This window comes from Oncorhynchus tshawytscha, linkage group LG31, assembly GCF_018296145.1.
Source record: "Oncorhynchus tshawytscha isolate Ot180627B linkage group LG31, Otsh_v2.0, whole genome shotgun sequence".
NCBI classification, from domain to species: domain Eukaryota; kingdom Metazoa; phylum Chordata; class Actinopteri; order Salmoniformes; family Salmonidae; genus Oncorhynchus; species Oncorhynchus tshawytscha.
The window spans coordinates 10113384-10125580 of record NC_056459.1 but is presented as its reverse complement, the minus strand read 5'-3'; positions in this window follow the sequence as shown (position 1 = coordinate 10125580).

Below are 12197 nucleotides of genomic sequence, written 5' to 3'. Positions count from 1 at the left end.
GTTCACCCTTCATTTCTGATTGGCAAGAAGTGAGACCATGGACACGCTCTCATTGGATCATTTTAACCAGATGGTTGGACTGTATGCGAGGTCAGAAATAAAAGACTGTATGAATGGAGGAGCCAGATGTAGTTGCTGAACTTTTTAATGGAAATGTCTTTCTACTGAACTATTTTCATAAAAGATCATAACAATTAAAAAAAAGGGCTACAAAAAAATAGAACCAAGTGGTGGAAACATGTTATGTGTTTGAATGTTGTTTTCACACAAGTCAGTTGTAACACTACCCAGAACAGAGAGACTGTCAATGAGTGCTGAGTGCTGCAATGAATGAGTAGCCAAGTGTATCGATAGCTATGGCGTTTTATTCTTCTTAGCAGCTCATCTATTTTAATTGAGTAATATTTTGCTTTCTGGTCATACTAACATGAATTTGTGCACGTGGGGACTCGACTTTCGCCAGCCGGTGACTGTGCCCCTTTTCTCTGGTCAGTCTCACCGGAGGAAATTAAAGAGAGCGAGGGCCGTGAGAGGCGGACCCTCTGCGACTAATGTCATGTTCAAACAACTTCCGTTTTACCTGATCTGTAACCTAATCTCTGAATTATGACTTCACAAGTGGGGGGGTGTAATACGAGATCCGGGGGGGGGCTTTAAATGGTCATCCAACTCGGAAATCTTTCTGGAGCTTTGACTTTCCAACCTGAATGATGTCATGATTAGACCGTTTTCTTTCGAATGCACGGTAACAGATGCAGGTACCATCAGTCCAGTCAATTTATGCTCAGCTGTGCCTCGCAAGTGCTGCACCAACGAAGCTATTTCGTTAAAGGTCGAGTTTTGAAATTGTCTGAGAATAACATTGGCAGACCTGGCATTTAGCCAATATGTTTTGACTGCGAAAGTGATGTTGACTCAAAAGGTTGGTTACCACTGCTTTAACAGATTCAAATCCAAAGAACTAGGTCAAAAATACGTGTTTCCACTGATAGACTTGATTTATTGAAATTCATATTTTTTAGTCAAGTAAGAACATTCTTATTTACAAGTTTCTATCAAGTTGTTATTCCTTACATACATCAAAGCACACGTTGAGATGAATGTGAATGTACAAGATTGAAACATTTACTGAAGTGATAATGCCTGAGAAGCCGGTGTTTGGAGGATGTATTGGCAAGGGTGTTGTAAGGCCCGTGAGACAAAGTCGAGACTGAGAAATGCTGCCTGCCTCATCCCAACTCCTACACATTCATTACTATGGGACAGTTGGAGATTGTTACGCAAGCCTCTGCAGAGGGAACGCAGCACCCTGCTACAACTCAACTCTCCGTGAAGCGAAAGAGGTATGGACTGTAGGTGTGAGTAAGGATGACAAAAGGCAGAGAATTGACCATTTACTAGGAATTTAATCCATCACAAGGTAATATGGGGAAAAGGGGCTGGACGGAACCAAAGCAAAGAAAGTAAATATCAAAGCCCCCTCACCTACCTGCCACTAATGGTCCACCCAGGTCTTACCTAGTGTGCCTAGACAGTGAATATACTATGGGTATATGTATGCCCGCGGGCCTCTTGCCTAAGCATTCCCTAGGTGCCTTCCCCTTACCCCCTGGGAACAAATGAAACAGAATATTATTAACAATGTCACAAACACACTGAGAAACACATCAAATAGGCTCTGACTGAGCAACAAACTCACACAGAACATACCAAAGCTGCGCCCATCTACAACTAACCATCTACAGCTGCCCTGGGGCGGCAGGGTAGCCTAGTGGTTAGAGCGTTGGACTAGTAACTGAAAGGTTGCAAGTTCGAATCCCCGAGCTGACAAGGTACAAATCTGTCGTTCTGCCCCTGAACAGGCAGTTAACCCACAGTTCCTAGGCCATCATTGAAAATAAGAATTTGTTCTTAACTGACTTGCCTAGTAAAATAAAGGTTAAAAAAAATATTTAAAAAATGTAAAACCAACATATGTTATAACCATCAGCCTCCTCTCTCAGCAATCATCTCTCTTCTGAACAGAACACTGGCTTTTATATAGCTTCAGAAGGAATGGGTAATTGGCGATGAGGGGGCGGGTCAGCTCCAATTAGCCATGGAGTCGACCAATCAGCTGCTTGGGGGATTTCAGGAAGCCATCCTGAAACACACATAAACCACAACCCAGAAACTGGGGAACGTAACAGAGATCGAATTTGAATATTGAAACACTGTGGCAAATGTCAGAGAGACAGACAGCAATGTTTATACAGATCTCTGCTGTTGAAAACTAAATGTTAGTCTTAAAGAAATATGAGATGTCTAGATGCTTCTTAAAGCGGAGATCAAGATTATATCTTCCCTGCCTGGGCGGATGAGACAGTGGATTGCACAGTCAGATGGAACAGAGTAAATAGGCATTTTAACATCGTACATTTAGCTGGTGGATACTTGTGAAATATACTGTACACCGGCTGTGATGCGCGTATAACCAATTAGCATTCAGGATTGGACCCACCCGTTATATGATATACTAAAGATCACATCTTAAATCACAAAATGCAATAATTGCACAGGCTTAAAATAACATAATGAAGCATATCTCTAGTAAGGCAACATCAATCACAATTTACGCAGAGTAGAGCTATCTTTATATTTCCAAAACCCAGGACAGAGGGTCTTAGTTAATGTTGTCTGGCCTCTGGAGGAGAGGCACTGTGTCAGAGATTCAGAGAACAGAGAATCTGCTATGTGATCGGGTCCTACTGTAGAGGACCGAGGGCCATGATACTTTCATCTCAACAGTGTGTCTGAAACAATAACCACCTTGATGACAGTGGAAACTCCAGGACGTGTCATTGCATCCTATTACTGAGTCATTACCACCTGTTTTTCTGATGCCTTCATATGAGACAGCTAATATTCATCCGGCCCACTCTTCTCTACCTCCCGGTAACAGCTTCCACCTTTCTGTCACCAGAGAGCGGTTTTCATATGCTGTGGAATATGAAGACCTGGGAGAAGAGCCGAGCGCAACGAGGGGAGTTAAAACAATACGTTCAGTCAGGTACTGTGTCAACCCTGTCTTTAATTATAGCAGAGATCAAATGGGAGACATAGCAGGAGGCAGATAGCAACCCAGTATTTGACTACACCTGCTATTGCACCTGCCAATGCAATATTAGGGTTTGTAAGACACTGCGATACAGTAAAAGATACTGTTAGTTACAGAAGAATGAAGAGACATTTTAATAACTGTGCTCTGGTCTTGGGCTCTGTAGGCAGAACATCCACTATATTAACTACAGACACACAAATACAACAGAGAGAGGAGGAATTTTATCATCCTATTATAATACAGTACACATGTATAAAGGGATGTCTGTAACTGGGACCTGTGGTCTTAAAGCTGATGTTCTTACATGCATTAACCCGCCTGTGCTGGAGATCTTAGTCCATTCTCCTTTAAGGAAGTCCTCTAGTTTCTCAAAGTACTGATGAGGACAGACAACGGTAGCAGGTTTGTGTCACGCTTGTTGATATGAGTGGACCAAGGCGCAGCGTGCGTAGAGTTCCACATTATATTTCATCGTAAAAACAAACAAAAAAAAAAAAGAATATAACAAACGCGCAGTCACGGAGCACACTAAGCACTAACCAAAACAATATCCCACAACCCAGGTGGGAACAATTGAGAACTTAAGTATGATCCCCAATTAGAGACAACGATAATCAGGAACCATACCAAGCACACCAACATAGAAATAGGAAAACTAGAACACCCCCCCTAGTCACGCCCTGACCTACAACACCATAGAGGGCTCTCTATGATTAGAGAGTGACAATACACCCTCCCCCCCCAAAGGTGCGGACAAAACCTGAAACCAAATGGGGAGGGCAGGGGGGTGACTAGTGTCTGTGGCGGCTCCAGTACGGGTTGTAGCCACCGCCCGGACCCCGGATCCGGGCATGGCGCCGGGCTGAACGCCGTGCCTGGACTGGGCATCGGCGCAGAAGGCCCCGGCCATGGAGCTGGGTTGGAAGCCGCACCCGGACACCGGCGCCGAGGAAGGCTCCAGCCATGGAGCTGGGTTGGTCACCGTGCCTGGACTGGGCATTGGCGCAGAGGAAGGCTCCGGCCATGGAGCGGGACAGGACGCCGTACCCAGACTGGGCACCGGCGCAGAGGAATGCTCCGGCCTAGGAGTGGGACTGGGGAGGCGCACTGGAGGCCGGGTGCGGGGAGCTGGCACCGGATGTACCGGGCTGGGGAGACGCACTGGAGGCCTGGTGCGTGGAGCCGGCACGGGTGGCACGCACTTCAGGGAGGGTGCTGAGATCTGGCACAGGACGTACCGGACTGGGGAGGCACATTGGAGAACTGGTGCGTGGAGCCGGCACAGGTTGTACCAGACTGGTAACACACTCTTCAGGGCCAATGCGGTGCTGAACACACCAAACCAACATCTCTCTCCTCTCTCTCTCAACTTTTCAATTGCCTCCCTGACGGTCTCTGGCTCTTCAGGGCGAGTGCGGGGAACCGGCACAGGATGTACCGAGCTAGGGAGGCGCACTGGAGATCTGGTGCGTGGAGCCGGCACAGATGGCACCAGACTGATGACCCGCTCTTCAGCCCGCCTACGCTGCAGCCTACTCCTAACCCCTCTCTCCGGTATCCTTCCTCACATTATTCCATCGACTCCCAGGTGGGCTCTGGCACTCCCCTCGGCCCAACCAACCACCCCTCGTGCCCTCCTCCCAAAATATCTTGGGGTTTCTGTGGCCGCAGTCCCCGGTGTCGTCGCTGTCCCCCTATGCTCCTTGGCAACTCCCGCCAAGGAAGGGTCTCGTGTCCTCCCATTATCTTCTCCCAAGTCCAACTCACTTTATTCTCCACCGCACGCTGCTTGGTCCTTTCTTGGTGGGATATTCTGTCACGCTTGTTGAAATGAGTGGACCAAGGCTCAGCGTGCGTAGAGTTCCACATTATATTTAATAGTTAAACTTACATCAAAACAACTATAACAAACGTGCAGTCACAGCGCACACTAACCAAAACAATATCCCACAACCAAAGTGGGAACAATGGAGAACTTAAGTATGATCCCCAATTAGAGATAACGATAATCAGCTGCCTCTAATTGGGAACCATACCAAGCACACCAACATAGAAATAGGAAAACTAGAACACCCTCCTAGTCACGCTCTGACCGACAACACCATAGAGAACCAAGGGCTCTCTATGGTCAGGGCATGACAGTTAGTCTGAAGAGAGAGAGAGAGAGTGTCTAATTGTTTTTTGTTGATATTGTTTTCTGTCTTATCACTTTTATTGATTGTTTATTTAACTTGCTTTGGGAATGTAAACACGTTTCTCATGCCAATAAAGCCTCTTTAAATTGAGAGAGAATTATATTTACTATTATTATTGCGACTGAATTTCATTATCCTACTGCGTTGGCAATATCTACAAATTGTATTTCATGTCCCTGAAGCAATCTGAGAGACAATCAGAGAGACTTGTCTATGCATGTAGCTGCATTTGTGACAAATAGGCAAGCCCAGAGGGCCTGCCAGATTTCTCCTGGGCTTGGATCAGCTTCGCTCTGGATGGGAGAGGGCCTTTTCTCAATGGAGCAGATCAGCTCAGTAAAGATCCTCTCACTGTCCGCTACTGCTGCCGGTGATGAGCGCTGTTAGGACACACAGACAGAGAAGAGAAGCCTCTGTGTTAAGCAGTCTATTCCCAACTGGGGACCAAGACAGCATGTTTCCTGCGTTGGAGCTCAGTGGGATTGTAGAGTGGCCTTTCTCTCTCTGGCTGACAGATAATCCTGAAGGAATAGTGAATAATGATGAGTGAGAAAGTCACAGAGGGTCAAAGATCATACCCCCGAGACATGCTAACCTCTCTGATTGGTAATGGTGTGAGGTTAGTCTTGGGGGTATGATCTTTGCAGATGTTAATCATTTTGAAGAATCCAATACTTTAACTTATATGCAGTACAAATCACGTGGGAGCACCTCCTCTAAGGGTATGAAGTAGGCTGTTTGAGAAGGTTTGAATCCTAAGCAACTTGCCTGCACATTGTTTGGAGTACAATACACCAACATAAGTACTGCTGTAGGTTTATTAATTTTTTTCACCTTTATTTAACCAGGTAGGCTAGTTGAGAACAAGTTCTCATTTGCAACTGCGACCTGGCCAAGATAAAGCGTAGCAATTCGACATATACAACAACACAGAGTTACACATGAAATAAACAAAACATACAGTCAATAATACAGTAGAACAAAAGAAAACAAAAAGTCTACATACAGTGAGTGCAAATGAGGTAAGTTAAGGAAATAAATAGGCCATGGTGGCGACGTAATTACAATATAGCAATTAAACAGTGGAATGGTAGATGTGCCGAAGATGAATGTGCAAGTAGAGATACTGGGGTGCAAATGAGCAAGATAAATAAATAAACACAGTATGAGGATGAGGTAGGTAGATAGATGGGCTGTTTACAGATGGGCTATGTACAGGTGCAGTGATCTGTGAGCTGCTCTGACAGCTGGTGCTTAAAGCTAGTGAGGGAGATATGAGTCTCCAGCTTCAGAGATTTTTGCAGTTCTTTCCAGTCATTGGCAGCAGAGAACTGGAAGGAAAGACGACCAAAGGAGGAATTGACTTTGAGGGTGACCAGTGAGATATACCTGCTGGAGAGCGTGCTACGAGTGGGTGCTGCTATGGTGACCAGTGAGCTGAGATAAGACGGGGCTTTACCTAGCAGAGACTTGTAGATGACCTGGAGCCAGTGGTTTTGGCGATGAGTATGAAGCGAGGGCCAGCCAACGAGAGCATACAGGTCGCAGTGGTGGGTAGTATATGGGGCTTTGGTGACAAAACGGATGGCACTGGGATAGATTGCATCCAATTTGTTGAGTAGAGTGTTGGAGGCTATTTTGTAAATGACATCGCCGAAGTCGAGGATCGGTAGGATGGTTAGTTTGTTTGGCAGCATGAGTGAAGGATGCTTTGTTGCGAAATAGGAAGCCGATTCTAGATTTAATTTTGGATTGGAGATGTTTAATGTGATTCTGGAAGGAGAGTTTACAGTCTAACCAGACACCTAGGTTTTTTTTAGTTGTCCACATATTCTAAGTCAGAACCGTCCAGAGTAGTGATGCTGGACGGGTGGGCAGTTGCGGGCAGCGATTGGTTGAAGAACATGCATTTAGTTTTACTTGCATTTAAGAGCAGTTGGAAGCCACAAAAGAAGAGTTGTATGGCATTGAAACTCATCTGGAGGTTAGTTAACACAGTGTATTAAGAAGGGCCAGAGGTATACAGAATGGTGTCGTCTGCGTAGAGGTGCATCAAAGAATCACCAGCAGCAAGAGCGACATCATTGATGTATACAGAGAAGAGAGTCGGCCCGAGGATTGAACCCTGTGGTACCCCCATAGAGACTGCCAGAGGTCTGGACAACAGGCCCTCCGATTTGACACACTGAACTCTATCGAAAATAAGGAGTTGGTGAACCAAGCGAGGCAATCATTTGAGAAACCAAGGCTGTTGAGTCTGCCAATAAGAATGTTGTGATTGAAAGAGTCGAAAGCCTTAGCCAGGTCGATGAATACGGCTGCAGAGTAATGTCTCTTATCGATGGAGGTTATGATATCGTTTAGGACCTTGAGCGTGGCTGAGGTGCACCCATGACCAGCTCTGAAACCAGATTGCACAGTGGAGAAGGTACGGTGAGATTCAAAATGGTCGGTAATCTGTTTGTTAACTTGGCAAATGTCTTATTTTGGATATATACAGTGTTGTAACGATGTGTAAATAGTTAAAGTACAAAAGGGAAAATAAATAAACATAAATATGGGTTGTATTTACAATGGTGTTTGTTCTTCACTGTTTGCCCTTTTCTTCTGGCAACAGGTCACAAATCTTGCTGCTGTGATGGCACACTGTGGTATTTCACCCAGTAGATATGGGAGTTTATCCAAATTGGGTTTGTTTTCAAATTCTTTGTGGATCTGTGTAATCTGAGGGAAATATTTGTCTAATATGGAGGTTAGGAAGTGCAGCTCAGTTTCCACCTCATTTTGTGGGCAGTGTGCACATAGGCAGACCTGGCTCTCAATAGAAGACAGGCTATGGCGGCCTTTCTCAATAGCAAGGCTATGCTCACTGAGTCTGTACATAGTCAAAGTTTTCCTTAAGTTTGGGTCAGTCACAGTGGTCAGGTATACTGCCACTGTGTACTCTGTTTAGGGCCAAATAGCGTTCGAATTTGCTCAGTTTTTTGGTTCATTCTTTCCATTGTGTCAAGTAATTATCTTTTTGTTTTCTCATGATTTGGTTGGATTGAATTCTCTCTCTCTCTCTCTCTCTCTCGCTCGCTAGTATCTATGAGCAGTGGTTGAGGAGGCATGCTCCAGAGCAGACCCAATACCCAGAGTTCAATGCTCCCATCGGCCACAACAGGCAGTACCACATGGTGCCCTTCATACCTCTACACAGGAACATAGAATACTTCACCTCCAGCAAAGACCTGGGGTACGAATACTCTTACATGCTCGACTCAGGTACATACCGTGTGTGTTGTTGGTAATAGGCATGTTTTAATTGTGAATTCCTGAAGGATTGTAAAGGACTCCTCCTCTCCTCTCCCCTCCCCTTCAGACAAGAGGATATCGGAGGTTCTCAGTCCTTACCTGGAACTGATGATGGAGGTGTGGTCCTGGTTGCTAGGGGCGTTGGTCCTGGGGGCGTTGGTAGCTATGACTGTGGCTGTGGTAGCTGTGACAATGACCCGGGTGTGTTGGGGTGTGTGGCCATGGCAACGTGGGGAGAAGAGTTCAGCATTTCACCTACCAGAATGGGAACCTCTCATCATCAGCAGTGATAGTGATACCCCCAACTACCCCACTGTTTAGCCCCAACTACCACACTGTTTAGCCCCAACTACCACACTGTTTAGCCCCAACTACCACACTGTTTAGCCCAAACTACCACAATGTTTAGCCCCAACCACCCCACTGTTTAGCCCCAACTACCACACTGTTTAGCCCCAACTACCACACTGTTTAGCCCCAACCACCCCACTGTTTAGCCCCAACTACCACACTGTTTAGCCCCAACAACCACACTGTTTATTCCCAACAACCACACTGTTTATTCCCAACTACCACACTGTTTAGCCCCAACTACCACACTGTTTAGCCCCAACCACCCCATTTTTTAGCCCCAACAACCACACTGTTTAGCCCCAACAACCACACTGTTTATTCCCAACTACCACACTGTTTAGCCCCAACTACCCCACTGTTTAGCCCCAACTACCACACAGTTTAGCCCCAACTACCACACTGTTTAGCCAACTACCCCACTGTTTATCCCCAACTACCACACTGTTTAGCCCCAACTACCCCACTATTTACCCCCAACTACCACACTGTTTAGCCCAAACTACCCCAAATGCCACACTGTTTATCCCCAACTTCCACAATGTTTAGCCCCAACAACCACTGTTTATCCCCAACTACCACACTGTTTAGCCCCAACAACCGCTGTTTATCCCCAACTAGCACACTGTTTAGCCCCAACGACCACGTTGTTTATCCCCAACTAGCACACTGTTTAGCCCCAACTATCACACTGTTTAGCCCCAACTCTCACACTGTTTAGCCCCAAGTCTCACACTGTATAGCCCCAACTACCACACTGTTTAGCCCCAACTACCACACTGTATAGTCCCAACTACCACACTGTATAGCCCCAACAATCACATTGTTTAGCCCCAGCAACTATACAGCCAACTCCTAGCCCTACAACCCTACAGCCAAGCCGTAACCTTTTAATTACCACCCAGACAATTCCTTGCCTATCTGCCACACCTGCCAACATGTAAAGGTGCCCTATGTACAGTTGATGTTGGAAGTTAACATACACTTTAGACAAATACATTTAAACTAAGTTTTTCACAATTTCTGAAATGTAATCCTAGTAAAAAGTCCCTGTCTTAGGTCAGTTAGGATCACCACTTCGTTTTAGGAATGTGAAGTGTCAGAATAATATTAGAGAGAGTGATTTATTTCAGCTTTTATTTCTTGCATCACATTCCCAGTGGGTCAGAAGTTTACATACACTCAATTAGTAAATCAAATCAAATCAAATCAAATTTTATTTGTCACATACACATGGTTAGCAGATGTTAATGCGAGTGTAGCGAAATGCTTGTGCTTCTAGTTCCGACAATGCAGTAATAACGAACAAGTAATCTAACTAACAATTCCAAAAAAAACTACTGTCTTATACACAGTGTAAGGGGATAAAGAATATGTACATAAGGATATATGAATGAGTGATGGTACAGAGCAGCATAGGCAAGATACAGTAGATGATATTGAGTACAGTATATACATATGAGATGAGTATGTAAACCAAGTGGCATAGTTAAAGTGGCTAGTGATACATGTATTACATAAGGATGCAGTCGATGATATAGAGTACAGTATCAACGTATGCATATGAGATGAATAATGTAGGGTAAGTAACATTATATAAGGTAGCATTGTTTACAGTGGCTAGTGATATATTTACATCATTTCCCATCAATTCCCATGATTAAAGTGGCTGGAGTAGAGTCAGTGTCATTGACAGTGTGTTGGCAGTAGCCACTCAATGTTAGTGGTGGCTGTTTAACAGTCTGATGGCCTTGAGATAGAAGCTGTTTTTCAGTCTCTCGGTCCCAGCTTTGATGCACCTGTACTGACCTCGCCTTCTGGATGACAGCGGGGTGAACAGGCAGTGGCTCGGGTGGTTGATGTCCTTGATGATCTTTATGGCCTTCCTGTAGCATCGGGTGGTGTAGGTGTCCTGGAGGGCAGGTAGTTTGCCCCCGGTGATGCGTTGTGCAGACCTCACTACCCTCTGGAGAGCCTTACGGTTGAGGGCGGTGCAGTTGCCATACCAGGCGGTGATACAGCCCGCCAGGATGCTCTCGATTGTGCATCTGTAGAAGTTTGTGAGTGCTTTTGGTGACAAGCCGAATTTCTTCAGCCTCCTGAGGTTGAAGAGGCGCTGCTGCGCCTTCCTCACGATGCTGTCTGTGTGAGTGGACCAGTTCAGTTTGTCTGTGATGTGTATGCCGAGGAACTTAAAACTTGCTACCCTCTCCACTACTGTTCCATCGATGTGGATGGGGGGTGTTCCCTCTGCTGTTTCCTGAAGTCCACAATCATCTCCTTAGTTTTGTTGACGTTGAGTGTGAGGTTATTTTCCTGACACCACACTCCGAGGGCCCTCACCTCCTCCCTGTAGGCCGTCTCGTCGTTGTTGGTAATCAAGCCTACCACTGTTGTGTCGTCCGCAAACTTGATGATTGAGTTGGAGGCGTGCATGGCCACGCAGTCGTGGGTGAACAGGGAGTACAGGAGAGGGCTCAGAACGCACCCTTGTGGGGCCCCAGTGTTGAGGATCAGCGGGGAGGAGATGTTGTTGCCTACCCTCACCACCTGGGGGCGGCCCGTCAGGAAGTCCAGTACCCAGTTGCACAGGGCGGGGTCGAGACCCAGGGTCTCGAGCTTGATGACGAGCTTGGAGGGTACTATGGTGTTGAATGCCGAGCTGTAGTCGATGAACAGCATTCTCACATAGGTATTCCTCTTGTCCAGATGGGTTAGGGCAGTGTGCAGTGTGGTTGAGATTGCATCGTCTGTGGACCTATTTGGGCGGTAAGCAAATTGGAGTGGGTCAAGGGTGTCAGGTAGGGTGGAGGTGATATGGTCCTTGACTAGTCTCTCAAAGCACTTCATGATGACGGATGTGAGTGCTACGGGCGGTAGTCGTTTAGCTCAGTTACCTTAGCTTTCTTGGGAACAGGAACAATGGTGGCCCTCTTGAAGCATGTGGGAACAGCAGACTGGTATAGGGATTGATTGAATATGTCCGTAAACACACCGGCCAGCTGGTCTGCGCATGCTCTGAGGGCGCGGCTGGGGATGCCGTCTGGGCCTGCAGCCTTGCGAGGGTTAACACGTTTAAATGTCTTACTCACTTCGGCTGCAGTGAAGGAGAGACCACATGTTTTCGTTGCAGGCCGTGTCAGTGGCACTGTATTGTCCTCAAAGCGGGCAAAAAGTTATTTAGTCTGCCTGGGAGCAAGACATCCTGGTCCGTGACTGGGCTGGGTTTCTTCCTGTAGTCCGTGATTGACTGT